Source organism: Oncorhynchus mykiss, chromosome 1, assembly GCF_013265735.2.
Source record: "Oncorhynchus mykiss isolate Arlee chromosome 1, USDA_OmykA_1.1, whole genome shotgun sequence".
Taxonomy (NCBI): domain Eukaryota; kingdom Metazoa; phylum Chordata; class Actinopteri; order Salmoniformes; family Salmonidae; genus Oncorhynchus; species Oncorhynchus mykiss.
In genome coordinates, this window is record NC_048565.1 from 26466180 (window position 1) to 26486747 (window position 20568).

At 41.0% G+C, this 20568-nt stretch overlaps 1 protein-coding gene across 3 annotated transcripts in view; it reads right to left on the reverse strand.

Annotated features, from left to right (window-relative positions):
- The window catches only part of LOC110520038 (cadherin-13), a 606276-nt gene that overhangs the window by 570964 nt on the left and 14744 nt on the right, over nt 1-20568 (reverse strand). The window lies entirely within an intron of this gene.

The following is a 20568-nucleotide window of genomic DNA, read 5'->3' on the forward strand; positions in this document are numbered from 1 at the left end:
TTCCTCTGCTAGTAATACACTGTGCGATTCCATAATGATGACATGGGAGACAGGAATCAGTTCAATCATTTATAGGAATGTGCTCATCTCAACATGATGCTCTGCAGGGCATCATGCACCCCAAAAATCAGAGAGGTCACAAAGTACGTGAGGATGACTGGGGGTGGTCTGGATAGAGTTTAGGTCCCCTGTCCGTTAGTTGGAGAATTTAGCATTTGTATCTTTTGAAATCTAGCCATAATCATTATGCTCAATTATAGGTCAAAATATGTATATTTTTCTGCATACCTAGGCATACCTCTTGAACATTATTTATTTTTATAAACTAAATGTGTTTCTCTGCATCTCTGCTAAAATCTGGGTAATAAATTGAAAGCCATTCCAGCTAAGATAGTTAGGCAAGCTAGCTACTCTAACTTGATTTATAGCCTGAAATGGCTACTTGGTAGCTAGTTATTAGGTTGGGGGAGATTGGGAACCTAAAGCCAACTTAAGATTGCTAAGTGGCTAGTAGTATTTCAGAGAAACAACAAAAATATACAGTACCAGTCAAAAGTCTGGACACACCTACTCAGTTTTTATTTTTTTTACAATGTTCTACATTGTAGAATAATAGTGAAGACATCAACACTATGAAATAACACATATGGAATCATGTAGTAACCAAAAAGGTGCTGCAAAAAATGTCAAAATATTTTATATTTGAGATTTATCGAAGTATCCACCCTTTGCCTTGATGATAGCTTTGCACACTCTTGACATTCTCTCAACCAGCTTCATGAGGTAGTCACCTAAAATGCATTTCAATTAACAGGTGTGCCTTGTTAAAAGTAGATTTTTGGAATTTCTTTCCTTCTTAATGCGTTTGAGCCAATCAGTTGTGATGTGACAAGGTAGGGGTGGTATAAGAAGACAGCCCTATTATGTCAAGAACAGCTCAAATAAGCACAGAGAAACGACAGTCCATCATTACTTTAAGACATGATGGTCAGTCAATCCGGAAAATGTCAAGAACTTTGAATGTTTCTTCAATGGCAGTCAAGAACCCCATGAGGCACTATGATGAAAATGGCTCTCATGAGGACCGCCACAGGAAAGGAAGAGCCAGAGTTACCTCTTCTGCAGAGGATAAGTTCAGTAGAGATACTAGCCTCAGAAATTGTAGCCCAAATATATGCTTCACATAGTTCGAGTACCAGACACATCTCAACATCAACTGTTCAGAGGAGACTGCGTGAATCAGGCCTTCATGGTCAAATTGCTGCAAAGACACCACTACTAAAGGACACCAATAAGAGGAGACTTGCTTGGGCCAAGAAACACGAGCAACGGACATTAGACAAGTGTAAATCTGTCCTTTGTTATGAGGAGTCAAAATTTGAGAGTTGTGGATCCAACCGCTGTGTCTTTGTGAGATGCAGAGTAGGTGAACGGATAATATCCATATTTGGGGTTCCCACCATGACACATGGAGGAGGTGTGGGGGTGCTTTGCTGGTGACACGGTCAGTGATTTATTTAGAATTCAAGGCAAACTTAACCAGCATGTCTAACACAGCATTCTGAAGCAATACGCCATCCCATCTGGTTTGCGCTTTGTGGGGCTATCATTTGTTTTTCAACAGGACAATGACCCAACACACCTACAGGCTGTGTAAGGGTTATTTGACCATAGAAAGAGAGTGATGGAGTGCTGCATCAGATGACCTGGCCTACACAATCACCAGACCTCAACCAATTGAGATGGTTTGAGATGAGTTGGACTGCAGAGAGAAGGAAAAGCAGCCAACAATTGCTCAGCATATGAATCTCAAATATAGAAAACATATTTTCATTTGTTAAACACTTTTTTGGTTACTATATGATTCCATATGTGTTATTTCATAGTTTTGATGTCTTCACTATTATTCTACAATGCAGAACAGAGTAAAAACAAAGAATAACCCTGGAATGAGTAGGTCTGTCCAAACTGTTGACTGGTACAGTATATACATATATTATTTTAAACATGACAAATCTGAGCCCAATACGGGCTCTGCGGCACAACCCCAATATAGCTGTGCTCCTGCCATCCAGCAAGTGCTACAGACTCCCTCTGTGAAAACTGGTCAGGTATAAAATGAATTTGTGCCACACATACTGACCCTTATAAACAAATATAGAGGACATTAGGGACATGGGGATACATTCACTCATTTTACTGTGTAAAATAATAATGGCTATCAAAACTATATGGTTGTGCAATAACATTATGTGCAACGCTCAGGGACCTTGGACATTAAGGGGGTGTGTAACATTGAGTATGGGAGGGAAAACCATGTAATGTGGAAGGGAGGAGTAAGAGTCCTTTCATTTTTGTTTTGTTTTTTCATGAATGTATACGTTTGATGTTATGACTTGCCTATACCATGTCTCTCACCATATCGCAGTGGATTTTCGTATACGTAAAAAGCAAATATCTGTGAAAATCAGATAATAAAGAAATATCTAATCTAAAGGACACTCTGTTACCATTTGAGTGAATTATTATTTGTTTTCTCATTGCCAAGTATTATCTTCATATCATTCAGAGTAAACCATTAATTTCTGTGTTGTTGGTTTTATGGCGCCTCAATGACACTCTAGGGCTAAATTCACATTGATAAAATACTGGATTGGATTTCATAAAACAGGCTATTGTCATGGCTGATGTGTAGCGAGAAAGGTGATGGGGAGTCATGTGAAACGATAAGGGGAGCCAAAACGCTCACAAGATGTCTCATAAAAAAAATCAGCTTGAACTGTCTTTCTCTCCCTCTATCCCTCTCTCTCTCTCCTTGAATATGTTTTTCCTCTCCCTCACCCGTTCCACAGGGACAGGCCACTGATAGCCACAGGAGAATCCATCTCCCTCTCCCTCACCCTCACTATTCTTCTCTCCTAGAGCCTAATCAGAACTCTTAAGCACCATGTAACGGTGTATTTGTCTTAGTAATCTAAATGATCCTCCTGAGTCCCAGAGAGCCATGATCAGGCCTGGAGTAGCCTGCCATTTCCCCTGGCTCCCCTCACTGCAACCAGCATGAGAGGAGGAAAGGAGGGGACACTCCTGGATAGAGAGCTGCCTGCATGCAACAGGCCCCTTCACACCCCTCACCCCTCGCCCTGATAGAGGAAACACAACACAGGCCTCTCACCACAGAGTGATACTTCAGCCCTGCATTGCACAAGGAGAAAGGGATTTAAGTCAAGAGCTGCTCTTTCATGCCACTAACACACTGCAGCCACCAGCCAGCGGCCCATCGTGAGAAGAAACCACTGGTCCCTTATGATAATAGCACAGTGCTCTCTAAAAATTGCTGGGTTAAAAACAACCCAATTTGGGTAAATATTGGACAGAACACATTGGGTCAATCAGTTGGGTTGTTGGGTTATTGATGCTGGTTTATTGAGCTATACCCACCAGCAAGACTGGAGGCATGGCTTAGGAGAGGTGTGGCTTTCAGATAGTTATTTTTGGCCACCTGTGAGAGTAAATTCAATTCTGGTTAATCTGTTCTGTTGTATTGTTATCTGTATTTTTAGCACTGACATTTTTGTAGCTTTTGTGAGGCTTACCCAAGAGTTCATTAATATGCCTATGCATGTCCCAATGTTGGGGTTTGCTATAATATTTAAATAATAATTTTATAGTAGAATATAATGTAAAAATATTGAAACGGAAGGAAAAGTGAAACTTGCAGTGTACAAACTTAGCATGATCAACAGGAATACCATTTACTCTCACGAGTGGCCAAAAATAACAATCTGAAAGCCACGCCCCCAAACCCTACCCTACCCTCCCTGTACACTGAAAGATCACATGCTTTGCCTTCTTTGAGCTCACCACTTTCTTTACTCATGTTTCGATTTGACTCCTGTTTTGTTGTTTTGCTTTTTCATCACTATAATTTTGGGTCCTTGAAAAGCGCTATAGAAGTCCCATGTACTATTATTATTATCATCAGCGATCACCTAAATAGCCCTCATGCCACTGGGTGAGAATGTTATTATTGTGTTTGGGCAGAATAATCCCGCCCTTGTCAAACTGTCACTCTAGGCGGCTTCCTAATCCTGCCTAATGGGCGGGCCGGCCGTGTGGCCGAATCACATAATTATATTTAGTCCCTATTAATTCAATAGCATCTCTGTGGGCCTAGTCATAAAGATTTGTCATTTGACTTTTAAAATCTTTGACATTTTATTGTGGCATAGACGCAACCATCTGATTGTCAAACAATCACTTCAAAGGGCTCCTTTACTACCCTACCCGCGCACGATCATCCACTCGCAACATATTTCCAGCTTCCAAACAGTGGTGAATGGAAAGAGATATCTGTTACACAAAACACCAACAAATTTAATGACATTTGGCATTTGTCATTAGGCCAGAGTTAATGCCTCCACTGCTGTCCGCGCGCGTCTTGTTGTCAGCCAATCATCTCTGCAAAACGTCAGTGTTCTCGTCTAACCACATCGCATTTTAGAGCGTAGAGTATACCACCAGTTTTCGAGTCCATTCTCTCATTTTTAATGCCTCTAACATGCGGTAATGATAAATACTGGTGTAATAGCCTACAGTTTTCTTGACATTTTGTTTTCATTAAGGTGATAGGCTCATGTTTTACCGGTATGACATACCCCCACTATTTATTTTTACCAGACCATACCGCCTTCCTTTCACTCCTGCAAATACCTTAAAAAGGTAGAACTCCTGATACATTGTGCTTAGTTACATTCAAGCGGAAAGCCCATTTTCTCCAGCCACCCCAGCCCAGCCACCAGCACCGCTACAAATCCAAGACACTTGTGCAGTCACACTCCCTCGCTGTAAAACAAGCCTAATTTGTTATTTCCCATGGCAGAGCAAAGGGAGGCTGCTATCAGACAGTGTGGTGCTGTTGTTGTGATAAAACTCAATGCAGAAAAACAATAAGGAGGAGGAATATCAACAGGGTCCGTGCTATCTGGGATCCTCGGGCAGGGGTTCTCAAACTTTTTGGGCCCTCAACCTCATTTTGATATCAGATCAATTTCGCCACACCACCATGCTACAAACCACAAATCAGTCTGACAGTACTTTTGGAAAAATTTAAATCTGAAGGAAGTATGATTTGAAGTGATAGAAATGCATCAAAAAGGTATTGTGAAGTTCAGGAGATCATCAGGCAATAATTTTGTATGATGTTATTTTTTCCCCCAGTCTGATTCATTGCCTGGTCTTGTCCACTCTGTTCTGGGGCTTGTGGGCATTGTAGATGGAAACAAAATATACAATATATACATCCAAAGAGTCTTATCTTTCAGTGATGGGGTATTAATATTTTGTAGCTTAAACCATTCAAAGCTTCGAGACACATTTGTAGGAAGAAAACAGAAACAGCTTTGTTAATTACAACCTCATTTAGCGGCTAGAGGAGGTTAATGATTTAACCCCGGTTCTATGAACCAAGCAATATGTTTTTTTGTTTCTCTTGCCACCCCAAAATAAGAACACCTAGTTTGGGAAACGCTGAGGTAAGGGTTACGGTTATAGTTAAGGGTAGGGGTTAAGTTTAACGTTAGGATTTATGGTAAGGACATCCCAAGGATCGCACTGACCATATCAACAGGTTGCTTGGCCTTAATCTCTCACTGCTTTGAAAAGGCCAATAACCAATGAAAGAACTGTTCTCCCTATCTCAATCATTACCCAGAAAATCAATTATTTACCCACTGAAAAGAAAACATCTTTGGATATGACTTGGATATGGATTAGCTGTTGTAGTGCTGTATGTATCAGCCACGCACATGTTGGTCTCTAGGCGCGGTGGGATATACAGTGCATTTGGAAATTATTCCGACCCTTTGACGTTTTCCACATTTTGTTATGTTACAGCCTTATTCTAAAATTGATTAAATTTTTTTTTTTTGAAAGTTTTGCAAATGTACTCAAAGTAAAAAACAGAAATACCTTTTTTACATAAGTATTCAGACCTTTTGCTATGAGACTCAAAATTGAGCTCAGGTGCATCCTATTTCCATTGATCATCTTTGAGAGGTTTTTACAACTTGATTGGATTCCACCTGTGGTAAATTCAAGTGATTTGAGATAATTTGGAAAGTCACGCACCTGCCTATTTAAAGCCCCACAGGTCAAAGGAATTATCCATAGAGCTCTGAGACAAGATTGTGTCGAGGCACAGATCTGGGGAAGGGTACCAAAATATTTCTGTTGCTTTGAAGGTCCAAAAGAACACACGGGCTTCCATCATTCTTAAAAGTGAAAAGTTTGGAACCACCAAGACTCTCTTCCTAGAGCTGAACGCCTGGACAAACTGAGCAATCGGGGGATAAGGGCCTTGGTCAGGGAGGTGACCAAGAACCCGATGGTCACTCTGACCGAGTTCCAGAGTTCCTCTGTGGAGATGGGAGAACCTTCCAGAAGGACAACCTTCTCTGCAGCACTCCACCAATCAGGCCTTTATGGTAGATTGCCCAGATGGAAGCCACTCCTCAACAAAGTCACATGACAATCTGCTTGGAGTTTGCCAAAAGGCACCCAAAGGACTCCCAGACAATGAGAAACAAGATTCTCTGGTGTAATGAAACCAAGATTGAACTATTTGGCCTGAATGACAAGTATCACGTCTGGAGGAAACCTGGCACCATCTCTACAGTGAAGCATGGTAGTGGCAGCATCATGCTGCGGGGATGCTTTTCATCGGTAGGGACTTGGAGACTAGTCAGGGTTGAAGGAATGATGAACGGAGCAAAGTACAGAGAGATTATTGATGAAAACCTGCTCCAGAGCGCTCAGGACCTCAGACTGGGGCAAAGGTTCACCTTCTAATAGGACCCTAAGCACACAGCCAAGACAACTCAGGAGTGGCTTTGGGAAAAATCTCAATGTCCTTAAGTAGCCCAGCCAGAGCCCGGACTTGAACCTGATCGAACATCTCTGGAGAGACCTGAAAATAGCTGTGCATCCAACCTGACAGAGCTTGAGAGGATCTGCAGAGAATAATGGGGGAAACTCCCCAAATACAGGTATGCCAAGTTTGTAGCATCACACCCAAGAAGACTTAAGGCTGTAAACGCTGCCAAAGATGCTTCGGAAAAGTACTGATTAAAGGGTCTGAATACTTATGTAAATGTGATATTTCAGCTTTTTTTCAGCTTTTTTTGTATTGTATGTAGATTGATTATCCATTTTAGAATAAGCCTTTAACGTAACAAAATGTGGAAAAAGTGAAGGGGTCTGAACACTTTCCAAATGCACTGTAGTTTACAGTATTATTAAAAGGGGGAAAGTAACACAGGCAATACTGCTGTGTCCACTACAACTAAAATTAGCATTACTACTTAGCACCTACTAGTATGGTGGATGTTGTATTGGTATTCAAGGGTATTGGCATAAATGGGCTAAATTTGGCAAATAATTCCCAGTTATCTACAGGAGATAGATACAGCACCACAAAGAGTTAACTCAATTAAGGTTCAGCTTGATATTTCACAACCTTAGCTCTGACTGAGTAAAGCTCCTCCATTCTTTCATGCATCATGACTGAAGGTTTTACACAGCAATAAATCAATCACTGATCAAACACACAAACACACACACACACACACACACATTTACAATTGCATGGCTAAAAGCTGTTCCCTGTTGCTAGCTACCAAAGGCAGCCCTTAATTCCTTCCAATCACAACTACAAAGGCCAATCTCTCCATCCAGCAAGATAAAAGTGATTGCCTGGAACCATTCACACACCACACACTCTACACTCCAGCAGCAAAATCACACACAGGTACACACACAAACACGCACACACTGGGTTGTTAAATGTTTGTCAGTTTTCATTTTCTTGCTTATTTACTATGGCTGTACCACAGAACATTCAATAATGGAAAATAAGTTGTATTTGCTATCCTTTTTTTCCTTCTTTAAAGATATTGAAAACTTATTTGTGTCACCATTGTTTATCGCAATGTTTAAGGGGAAAATTGCACCATGCCTCTAACCTACTTCAATTCATTTTCTATTTTCACTTTATCACAGTAAAGAATGGAACAGATTATTTAGAGATGTATTGGAGGGAGGTCAGTGGGAGTACAACAACAACCACATGACGAATGCTGGTTCCTGATGCTACTGCTACCGGGATGGCAATGATAACCACTTAGTAGGAAAGCCTGTTAAAACCAGGAGATGGAACCAGTTCAGGGAACCGAACAGAAAAACGGAACAAACTAAGTTATTCAAGGAACAGAATCAGAACAAAAGTGATCTATTCTCTTCTGAAACAGAACCATTATCTGAAAAGCATGGGAACCGGTTAATAACGTTATTTTACATTCTAGGCCTTTTTTTCAGTCCCACAAAAATCACAACATGCAAAGCCCTCACTCTGTCACTCAGAAATGTATTCCAGTGTCTGCCTGCCAGCTGGAAATCTTTGCCAGTGGGTGTGTGTGTGTGTGTCGGCTACCTGCCCCTTCCCCTCCGAAGCATATATTGGGGAGAACAAGTATTTGATACACTGCCGATTTTGCAGGTTTCCCTATTTACAAAGCACGTAGAGGTCTGTAAGTTTTATCATAGGTACACTTCAACTGTGAGAGACGGAATCTAAAACAAAAATCCAGAAAATCACATTATATGATTTTTAAGTAATTAATTTTCATTTTACTGCATGACATAAATATTTGATACATCAGAAAAGCCGAACTTAATATTTGGTACAGAAACCTTTGTTTGCAGTTACAGAGATCATACATTTCCTGTAGTTCTTGACCAGGTTTGCACACACTGCAGCAGGGATTTTGGCCCACTCCTCCATACAGACCTTGTCCAGATCCTTCAGGTTTCGAGGCTGCCGTTGGGCAATACGGACTTTCAGCTCCATCCAAAGATTTTCTATTGGGTTCAGGTCTGGAGACTGGCTAGGCCACTCCAGGACCTTGAGATGCTTCTTACGGAGCCACTCCTTAGTTGCCCTGGCTGTGAGTTTCGGGTCATTGTCATGCTGGAAGACCCAGCCATGACCCATCTTCAATGCTCTTACTGAGGGAATGAGGTTGTTGGCCAAGATCTCGCGATACATGGCCCCATCCATCCTCCCCTCAATACGGTGCAGTCGTCCTGTCCCCTTTGCAGCAAAGCATCCCGGAAGAATGATGTTTCCACCTCTATGCTTCACGGTTGGGATGGTGTTCTTGGTGTTGTACTCATCCTTCTTCTTCCTCCAAACACAGCGAGTGGAGTTTAGACCAAAAAGCTCTATTTTTGTCTCATCAGACCACATGATCTTCTCCCATTCCTCCTCTGGATCATCCAGATGGTCATTGGCAAACTTCAGATGGGCCTGGACATGCGCTGGCTTGAGCAGGGGGACCTTGCGTGCGCTGCAGGATTTTAATCCATGACGGCGTAGTGTGTTACTAATGGTTTTCTTTGAGACTGTGGTCCCAGCTCTCTTCAGGTCATTGACCAGGTTCTGCCGTGTGGTTCTGGGCTGATCCATCACCTTCCTCATGATAATTGATGCCCCAGGAGGTGAGATCTTGCATGGAGCCCCAGACCGAGGGTGATTGACCGTCATCTTGAACTTCTTCCATTTTCTAATAATTGCACCAAGCTGATTGCCTATTGTCCTGTAGCCCATCTCAGCCTTGTGCAGGTCTACAATTTTATCCCTGATGTCCTTACAAAGCTCTCTGGTCTTGGCCATTGTGGAGAGGTTGTAGTCTGTTTGATTGAGTGTGTGGACAGGTGTCTTTCATACAGGTAATGGGTTCAAACAGGTGCAGTTAATACAGGTAATGAGTGGAGAACAGGTGGGCTTCTTAAAAAAAACTAACAGGTCGTGAGAGCCGGAATTCTTACTGGTTGGTAGGTGATCAAATACTTATGTCATGCAATAAAATGCAAGTTAATTACTTAAAAATCATACAATGTGATTTTCTGGATTTTTGTTGTAGATTCCATCTCTCACAGTTGAAGTGTACATATGATAAAAATTACAGACCTCTACATGCTTTGTAAGTAGGAAAACCTGCAAAATTGGCAGTGTATCAAATACTTGTTCTCCCCACTGTAGGTTACTGTAGCCTACTGACAACGCTACAAGTGTGATTCAGAAATTATGGAGAGAGAATGGATTAACTTTTTTAATGCTAGTTATGGATACTAAAGTTTTACATTGGATTTATTAACTACAAAAAGGTAAGACGTGTTTTAAATTATAGTGCTGCTCTGCACACACAAGCTTGTTAGCTAGCAAGCCAGCTAATGTTAGCTCTGGTCTAATGTTATGCCAACTCTCAGAAGTTGAAAGACATTTAAAGTTCCTCCATAGAAGCCATTCCTCTGTAGATAAAATTCTGTGGGCCTAATTCAGATAATGCATGTCATAAGATGCCCAATGCTTCAAGCCAAGCTTGCTCCTACACCCTCTCTCACTCTCTCCCCAATCGCAAAATTTCCGTCACATCTCACACCCTAGTGACTGGCTGCACAGTGCACAGTGTGTGGTTTGTCTTTCATTATGATTAAACCATGCTGTTACGGCAAAACACAATTAGCTTTTAACAACTTTCCTATAAAGGTTAAATAGCTTACCTGCTCCATAGCATTCTGGGTAATACTCATATAGAAACAATTATCTTACTTGAAATACATGAATTACAATTTTCTTTACAAGAGAAACAATGCTCTTACTTGAATTACAGTTGTTGTAGGTGTTAGGTTGGAATGGAAGGTAAAATCTTGTTTACAAAGTACAATAGCTGGAGTGGAGACCTGGAAAATAAATACTATTCTTTCAAAAAGGGTATTCTCACCTCTGTTTGGATGTATGGTGTGTAAGTTCAACATTTAATCATATAGCTCACTGGTTCAAGTTGCAGGCTTCAGGCCAATGATCATTTGACATACAGGTAACATCATCTAGTTAAATGCTGGCTGCTTTTGACAAATATAAACTAGGAGGACGAGAGGAAAGAGAGCAAGAGAAAGAGGGGGATGAGTTCTCCTCATTACCTTTCCCTGTGGCCATGACAGTCCTAAAGGCAGGGAGAGAAAGAGGCCAGTGTGCTCTGCTCATCAATTTCTGCACATACCAGCAAAATAAATATGAATCACTTCAAGAATGGAGCAGGGGTTTGCCAACGCAGTCCAAGAAGACTCAAACAGCATCCTTGTCTTTAAACATTTCTTGTATTGGTGGAGATGTACTGTAAGTTTGAGCTTTAGTTTGTGATCATTAGAGAGCAGATCTATGGCTGTGGCTGTTTGAGGCTGAGCTCCTGACCCCTAAGTGCCCTCTGAGTGAGCTGGCAGTCTGAAGGTATGCTGGGGAGGGATACAGCTGTTGGTCAGACACTACATACTCATTACGTTCCCTTCAATAACGTTCCCTGAGTTGTGAAGAGACAACACCACACTACAGGAGGGGAATTTTCCATGAGGCAGCCAAGCAGAGCCAAGCCAACCAGCACAGCCAAGAGAAGTCAGAAACAGCAGAGGGCGGGAGGGAGATGGGAGGAGATGTGATTGTAAACCAAACTATGTAAACCAAAAAAAACGTGACGGTCAGGAGTAGGCTACAGTAATTGTAATTGTAGTGTTACCAATACCCAAACAGTGAAAATAAAATCCCATTGATTTATTAAGACCAGTCCCCATGCTTGTCTCAGAGCAGCGCGAAACGATGCTGAAATAGTTATTGCTTCAAATCCTATTGCTTCTTACTTCAATATCCTTTATCAATAAATAAGACCTACATCACTTTTAACAGCACATTACTCAACAAGTGAGACTCATTTTGCCTACGGTAGGCGTACAGTATATCTAAAAATATATTTTTCAATGACCTGACTCTCCGCCAATAATTATCTTTAGATGATTGGAGGATTCTAAATTAATGTCTAAGCAGCATTTTTAGTTAGGGTAAATCTGATCTGTGAGAATATCTAAGGGATTTTATATAATTCTAAATTAAATAATAATAATCGCTTTGTTTAAAAATATTGATATTTTGGAGATGATTTAATTTGCGTTTAACCTAGAGTGAACCAGAAAAAGCCATTCTTGAACATTGGGTGAGACATTCTCACTAATTTGTAAATAAAGACAGTTTGTTACTTAGAATTATTTATTTCTGTTTTTAGAGGGAGAGAAACCAAAAGCCACCTCATGGGTCTCCCGGTGGTGGCCTGCAGGGGCATTGAACCAGCATCTGTAGCAACACAGTTTGCACTGCGATGCAGTGTCTTAGACCACTGCACCCCTTGGGAGGCCCCACCCACAAAGTGTTTAATGCTGATCAATTGCCTTGCACAAAGTATCAAAATACAGAGAGGTGTTGGTAAGCGTATAATGTCCTGCTAATAGCCCATAATACTTTACATGGTGTCCAGGTCAGGATAACCAAAAAATGTATTTCTTAAAGACTATCAGAAAGAATGTTATTTATTTTGATCCAAAGCCATGAATAAGTGAGTCACTCATCTTTATGTAGGTGCCGAGGCTATATGACTGTGCCATTGACTTGATTATTTATCAGACATTTGCATTCCAAATAAATGCTTCACAGAGTTCAAGTATGAGACACATCTCAACATCAACTGTTCAGAGGAGACTGTGTGAATCAGGCCTTCATGGTCAAATTGCTGCAAAGAAACCCCTACTAATGGACACCAATAAGAAGAAGATACTTGTTTGGTTCAAGATGGACATGAGACCGGTGGAAATTGGTTCTTTGGTCTGGAGTCCAAATTGGAGATATTTGTGAGATGCGGTGTGTGAACGAAAGGATCTCCGCATGTGTATTTCCCACCGTAAAGCATGGAGGAGTAGGTGTTATGGTGTTTTGCTGGTAACACTGTCTGTGATTTCTTTAGAATTCAAGGCACACTCACCCAGCATGGCTACCACAGCATTCTGTAGTGATACAACATCCCATCTGGTTTTGGCTTAGTGGGACTATCATTTGTTTTTGAACAGGTCAATAACTCAACACACCTCCAGGCTGTGTAAGGGCTATCTGACCAAGAAAGAGAGTGATGGAGTGCTGCATCAGATGACCTGGCCTCCACAATCCCTCGACCTCAACCAAATTGAGATGGTTTGGGATGAGTCGGACCGCAGAGTGAAGGAAAAGCAGCCAACAAAGCTAAACATATGTGGGAACTCCTTCAAGACTGTTGGAAACGCATTCCAGGTGAATCTGGTTGAGAATATGCCAAGAGTGTGCAGAGCTGTCATCAAGGCAAAGGGTGAATGCTTTGAAGAATCTCAAATATAAAATATATTTTGATTTGTTTAACACTTTTGTGGTTACTATATCTCCATATGTGTTATTTCATAGTTTTGATGTCTTCACGTTTATTCTACAATGCAGAAAATAGTAAAAAAAATAAAGAAAAACCCTTGAATGAGTATATGTTTTAAAACTTTTTGACCGGTAGTGTATGCTTTATCCGACATGTTGCAGTTGCATGAGGTCGCCCACACGCACTTTAAACATTTGGATAATAAAGCATTTAAGGGGTTCCTATGTTATGCTTGAAAGTGTACAAAGTAGGATTAGCTTGCACGAGATGCTAAAGCTAACAAAGGGAGAGCAGACATTTTGTTTTTCCTGTGTCACATTGAAATTCCTCTGTCTTGGGCGACAGAAGTTCTGCCCTCTGTACTTTCGTTTGATTTCAGCTTTCTGATATCAGTGACCCCTGGGGGTGAAGAATCGCCCGTTTTTTTACCTTCTAATTATTTATGTGACACCCAACGTGTATCACGTTTATTACAAGTGGTACCTTATGATATCCAGTCAATCTCAACTGATTGGATATTGATGTCTCATTCAATTTAACTAAGAGCTTTTGATTGTCCTATGATGTCAAGCAAAGAGGCACTGAGTTTGAAGGTAGGGCTTGAAATACATTCACAGATACAACTCCAATTGACTCAAATGATGTCAATTAGCCTATCAGAAGCTTCTAAAGCCATGACATAATTTTATGGAATTTTCCAAGCTGTTTAAAGGCACCGTCAGCTTAGTGTATGTAAACTTCTGACCCACTGGAATTGTGACAGTGAATTATAAGTTAAATAATCTGTCTGTAAACAATTGTTGAAAAGATTACTTGTGTCATTCACAAAGTAGATGTCCTAACCAACTTGCCAAAACTATAGTTTGTTAACAAAACATTTGTGGAGTGGTTGAAAAACTAGTTTTAATGCCTCCAACCTAAGTGTATATAAACTTCCGACTTCAACTGTAACTCTTAAGATATTTTAATATCTGATCAATTAGTCTTCTATAAATTAATTAATTATTATTTATTATTATTATTATTCTTTAACTCACATCAGTCTCATTCCAAACGTCTTAAATTGTTGGTTATCTGCACGAACCCAGCCTAAACCATGAACCATTCAAACACCAATTGGCTTAATCATTTATTTACTAACTAACTAAATAATCACAGAAATGCGTAAACAACCAAACAGTAGATATTGGTTACTTACAATGATAGGGAAGATTCCCCAGTGGGCTAAGCAAAAACAGTTTGGTTATAACACGATAGATTCAGAGAAGAAACAGGGTTTTGGAAGGAAGGCTGAGGAACATTGGTCTTTATCGGACCTGGGAAGCTATTCTCACATAAATACATATGCCACTAATGATCGCTCATTCGGAAAAGCAATGCATTGTATTTACATGAAGCTGGTTTTGTGAGGCTATGGTTTGTCCTGTCCTTTTGTGGAATCTTCCGGGTCGTCGTGTGATCACGTGGTCTGAGAGGTTAATCTCAATCTGGAGATTTGTCTACGTCGCTCAGTGTTCTCGTACTATATTATCTACCTTTTCAGTGCAGTCTGTTAGGCTGTCATCTACGACTCACTTCTCCTTGAGTGATCAATAGTTCAGAATTCATACTATTTCACGTGTAGCGCAAGCTCTCACGTTTCCTGGCCTGTAGGGTTGAAGTCCTCCCGTTATTTGGAACTTAGGTGACTTTGGGTCATGGGGGCTTTTATAAAAATGTAGAAAAGGGGTTGGTTCATAATTTCCAACCAATGCCTATTCACTTGGGCGTGACTACTGACTTAGTTAGACTTTATAGGGAGGATGATTTTCTAATTTTAAAAGTTCACATCACATCATTTCACAAATAGTTTCATCTTTACTCATTCATTTTATACAATAATTAGATGCAAACCTCATAACTGAGGCACCTGTATGAACACAGTTAGGGTAATGTGGCTGTATTGTCTTTCATGAGGTCACAAACATTAAACAAAACGGACCGGGTCGTATCTGGCTTCTCCACCAACCGTTTACACATTCTCCAAAATATGAGCATTGCTCAATTCTCAAATTCGGGGATGTAGTAGAATTTGGCAAGAGTTCCTTTGTTCTACTGTGAAACTCTCTCTCTCTCTCTCTCTACTACATGGTCAGGGAGAGTCTCTTTACGGAATTTATGATGTGGGGGTTAAGTTGTAAAACTGCCCCCCCCCCCTAACATGACATTACCATGTTTATTACAGTATGTACTGTTGGCTATTTTTACTTGTCAGACTGCACAGTAGCCTAATAAATAAATGCAGCCGGCTTCTATCTTCAAAAAGCTTTAACATGTTTTGGGGGAATGATCTTTGTGAATCTGTAACTTCCTCACTCATAGTTATTCACAATTTATTAATGATTATCCGTAATCATGGTAGCAGTGTTCAGAAACGTGTTCTATTTTTATTTACAATAAAAGTGACTCCAAAATGACACAATACATTATTTACCATTCATTTCTAGTGGGCACAACGTAATCTGAAACACAACCAAAAACAAACTGCATGAAGCTTGATGACGTCATTGTGTTCTAGGAATATGGGACCAAATACTAAACTTTTGACTAAATGTAATGCACTAAGTGAAGTTGTCCAAATACTTATGACACCTATCAGGAAACATCAATGAAAGTTTAATACCAACATTGGTTATTATGATGAGCTTTGAGGTCTGCCTGTTTAGATCAGCCTCTCTACTGCACAATAAACACCACGAAGTACAAAAACACACAATTATACAAAAAGCACTTAGTTGTGAACAACGCAAATTGAGGATTTATACTCCCAGAAAGGGTTGGAGCAGCAGAATATGTGACTCATTTCAGGAAACTAGGCATATGCCGTGCGTCACTACTTCACATGAGAGGCATTTGAACGTAAACATTTTATTTTTTTATCAAAATGATTTTTTTGGCAGAAATGCTTTCTGGAACATTTGAACTTTAATGTGCCTGAATAACAAACTTGCAAGCCATCTGTAAATGCGAATCTCTAAAATTACGAGCCGAGTTGTTTTAGCGGTAAAAGACAGTAACCTTCCCGCCAGCCATAATTGGCTGAGATAATGGATGGGCTGGACATGCCGAGAGATGAGTTTGGATTGGTCTCTCATGTAGCACACTTCTGTCTATAACAAAGGCTTGCTCAGTATGTGTAGGTAATCATTTTTAGTAGGGCTTTCTTGAAAGCTATCACGAATAACTGCAGAAGTGTTGCTCTCCACTTTCTGGAGGACCGAGTTTTTAAATCAGTGGAATGCCCGACGGAAGCAGAGTATGATAGCTAGTAACATTATGAGTTGGGATTATGGTTAATTGTTTATGTAGATAGCTAGCTACATGTCTAAACCAAAGACTCCACTATGCAAGATACGATTTCACTGTACCAGTTACACTTTCTGTATCCAGTGCATGTGACGAATAAACCTAGATTTGATTTGATATAGTGTGTGTTTACCAGAGACGCTAATGTGAATAGTCAACACGACCTGCACCAAAGTCAAATGTTTCTGAAATGTAACCTTTATTTAACTAGGCAAGTCAGTTAAGAACAAATTCTTATTTACTATGACCGCCTACACCGGCCAAATCCAGGTGATGCAATGCCAATTGTACGCTACCCTATGGGATAAAGCTTGGAATCAAACCATGGTGTCTGTAGTGATGCCTCTAGCACAGAGATGCAGTGCCTTGGACTGCTGAGCCACTCGGGAGCCAAATTAGAATATAACATTTGACCAATGAGACAGTGCCCAAGTAAAAAATTCTCAGGTAGAATGCCCTACATTTATTTCATGACACTCACAACCTGAAGCTTTTTTATTTAATTAGCTTGCCATTAACTTATAAATAATGTAGTGTATTGTATAAAATGTTTTAGTTCTACGTTTATCCAATGTAAAAAAAAACATTTCAAATTTTGCTACATAAGACCGAATCAAGCCGATAGGTGTCAAGGTTGTGAGCTACTGGTGTAGAAGTCAGGTGCAGGAGAGCAGAGAGTTGTGATCAGGCACACACTATATTAGGCAGAAGTAAACAACAGACGGACGTAACTGTGTCAAACAAACCTCCAGCCAAAAGCGAAAGTGTAAAGCGCAACAAGGTCACAATGAAGAAAAAGAGTTAACAATAAACATACTACGGGTGAAATACGGTACCCGGGAAACACCAGCCTGGTACGCCACACGTCACACAAAACACGTAACAAATAACAATTCCACACAAAGACATGGGGGGGAACAGAGGGAATATATATGTAGTGTGATTAGGGAATGTAAACCAGGTGTGCGGGGAAACAAGACAAAACAAATGGAACAATGAAGCGGCGATGGCTAGAAGACCGGTGACGTCGAACGCCGAACGAACAAGGAGAGGAGCCGACTTCGGCGGAAGTCGTGACAGTCAGTCACATACATGTAAGAGAATGTGAACATAGTAAGTCAACCTGGACTCAGGGTTAGACGTAGCATAGTAAAGTTAAATCCAGGACATTCCAATTAATATGATATGTCACGTTTCATATGACATGTATTGATTTTTGGATGTCCATCATTCATGTCGTATGATATGTTACAAATTACAATTCATGCAATATGTTAAGAATTCCAATTTGTTGTTGCTAACGTCAGCTAGGTGGCGAACGTTAGCTGGGTTAGCGTTAGGGGTTAAGATTAGGCTTAAGGTTAGGAGTTAGGTTAAAGGGTTAGGGTTATGGGAAGGGTTAGCTAACATCTAGTAAGTAGTTACAACGTTTCTAATTAGCTAAAATTGGAAAATGCTACCTTTGGGTTGCTAGACATTCGCTTTATACTCCCACCCCTCCAGCCCATCTTACTTTCAATTTTGCCTTAAGTAACCTGTCTTACATAACCATACCAACCATAACATATCATACTTATTTGAGTGTCCCGGATTTACATTTACTATGTTACGTCTAGTCTATGAGATCAGGCTGAGTAAATGAGCTGGCACAGGAGGATTCACCATGCAATAAATGATCAGACAGTGCATGCTAATATAAGCATGTCTGTTGCACACTACACTAGGCCTTTAATGACCATGGCTTCTCTTACTGGGGAGATAACATAGATCAGGGCTGTGACCTACTAGATAACCAGCTCTGGAGCCAATAGAGCATGGACTCCTAATAAAAGTCAGACTACTGAAGCCACTCACATGCTCATTATATGATTCCCAAGTACTGTATTGGTAGTATCAATACTGCATCCTAAGTTAACAGAAGACTCGGTAGATTAGAATACTGTAAACGGATGGGAACATGAATAATTCAGTAATGACTATGGTGCTGACAGGCAGTATATTTCCAGTGGTGGTAGACATACAGAAGCTTTTATTTAAAGAACTGGAGTCCTTCCTACTTAAGGCTCAGAGATTAGTGAGTCATAATGCTGGCCAGCCTTGTGTTGTGTGAGTCTGACCATGCGATGTTATGAAGATTAACATGCATTTTGACTGGCACTTGGCTCTCTGTTTGCTTGTGTTTAATAGTCTGGGCAGTCTGTGTGACATTTACATTAGGAAATCATTGAGTGAATGATGAACAGAATATTTCCTCCAGATCAACGCCTTTCTACTCTTCTGATCGCACCACATTATCTCACATCCATTCAGCTCTCACACAATTGGATAAACATTCAGTATTACCACAAACATCAACAGACTTTAAACACACACCCACATGTGTTGCCATTGGGAATGTGGATGTGTATGTTGTTATTTGTGTGTGTGGGTTTGCATGTGTGAAGATATGTAGGTGTGTGTGTTGTGTTCTGCGTGTGTAGGAAGCAGGGGGTGGTGTTTTGAGAGGGGCCGGACAGCCCCCTCAGTGCGAGAGAACACATTGATAACCAGCCACCCGGTGTGGATCAAGTGCAGCATAAAAAAACAACCAGTCCACCGTGTGGGTCCACCGCAGCGGAAAATTGTGTCCACCAAAGCATGCAGGGTGGGGAGAAATGACAGCCAAGACATGAAATCCTAATGAAAATCAAATCCAGTCTGGTGGCTCCAGTGACAAATCTAGACTGCTCACTAAAACTCCCCACAGATAGAAGTGGTGAAAACCAGATAATGGCATGTGATTGAAGGTAAATGTATAACGAGCGTGCATATGTGTGATTGAATGTGTGTGTGCCCTGTGTGTGTGTGTGTGTGTGCCGTGTGTGTGTGTGTGTGTGTGTGTGTGTGTGTGTGTGTGTGAATTTCTGTGTGCAGTCTTCTGTGCATTGGGAGGGAAGGAGTGTTAAGTGAAGAGTCAGCCTGTATCATTAAAATGTTACTGAAATACCTTTCCCTCCCTCTTCCATGTCTCCCGCACACCCTAAGCACAGAGCATCCAGCACAGGCAGATGCTCCAGCAGTCTCGCCGGACCGACCTGCCTCACCTCACCTAGCAGCTTCAGAGCAACGGTCAGAGCAGAGACTCGAAGCAGAGCCTGGGCTACTGCAGTTTAATTAAAGACCCCCTCACCTTAGAGAGGCACATATAGGACAGCAGGATAATTACAGCCTGGCTTCACCCAGGATAGACACACAGCCTACAACAACAGGAAATGAACCAAACTGCCAAACGTCTGCTAATTTCTTCCACCGATGCGGGTTGTTTCATAGCTAGTTTCCCAAGGACTTGTGTCATTTTGAGAAGTATTTGTTTTTTACAGGCTGTGGTTAGAAATATTACCAGTTGTCCTTGTTTCCTCAATTCCTCTCAAAACTCATTGGAGGAGAATAGATAGACCCTGGATCCTCTCCACCAATGCAATCCGAAAGGAACTGCAGAACAATGGACGGAGGAAGCAAGGATTTGACTAGTAACGATTACAGAAACAGTCTGTGTATTGTCGGTGACTAGGTAAAACTGATGCTCTACCTCAGAGAAGAAACTCTGACTTTTGTACTTCCTGTGTATCCGCCGGGGCATGCTGGTCACTCCACAGGGAGCGACCAGCAGTGGGTCCCATGCTGGCTCCAGTGACAGACAGGGGTTTGATGGAAGTGCCTTACTCAACACATGACAGAGCTGTAATCAGACAGGTCTAAATCTTCTCAACGCTCGCCCATCCATCTCGCTCCCTGTAAAACAATAGCTTCCAGTCCCCCCAAAAGTAGCTACGCAAGCCCGCTTAATGACTAACACGTTTTGGGATTTCTTTAAACCAATCATCACAGCTTCTTTTCTAAATCATTGACT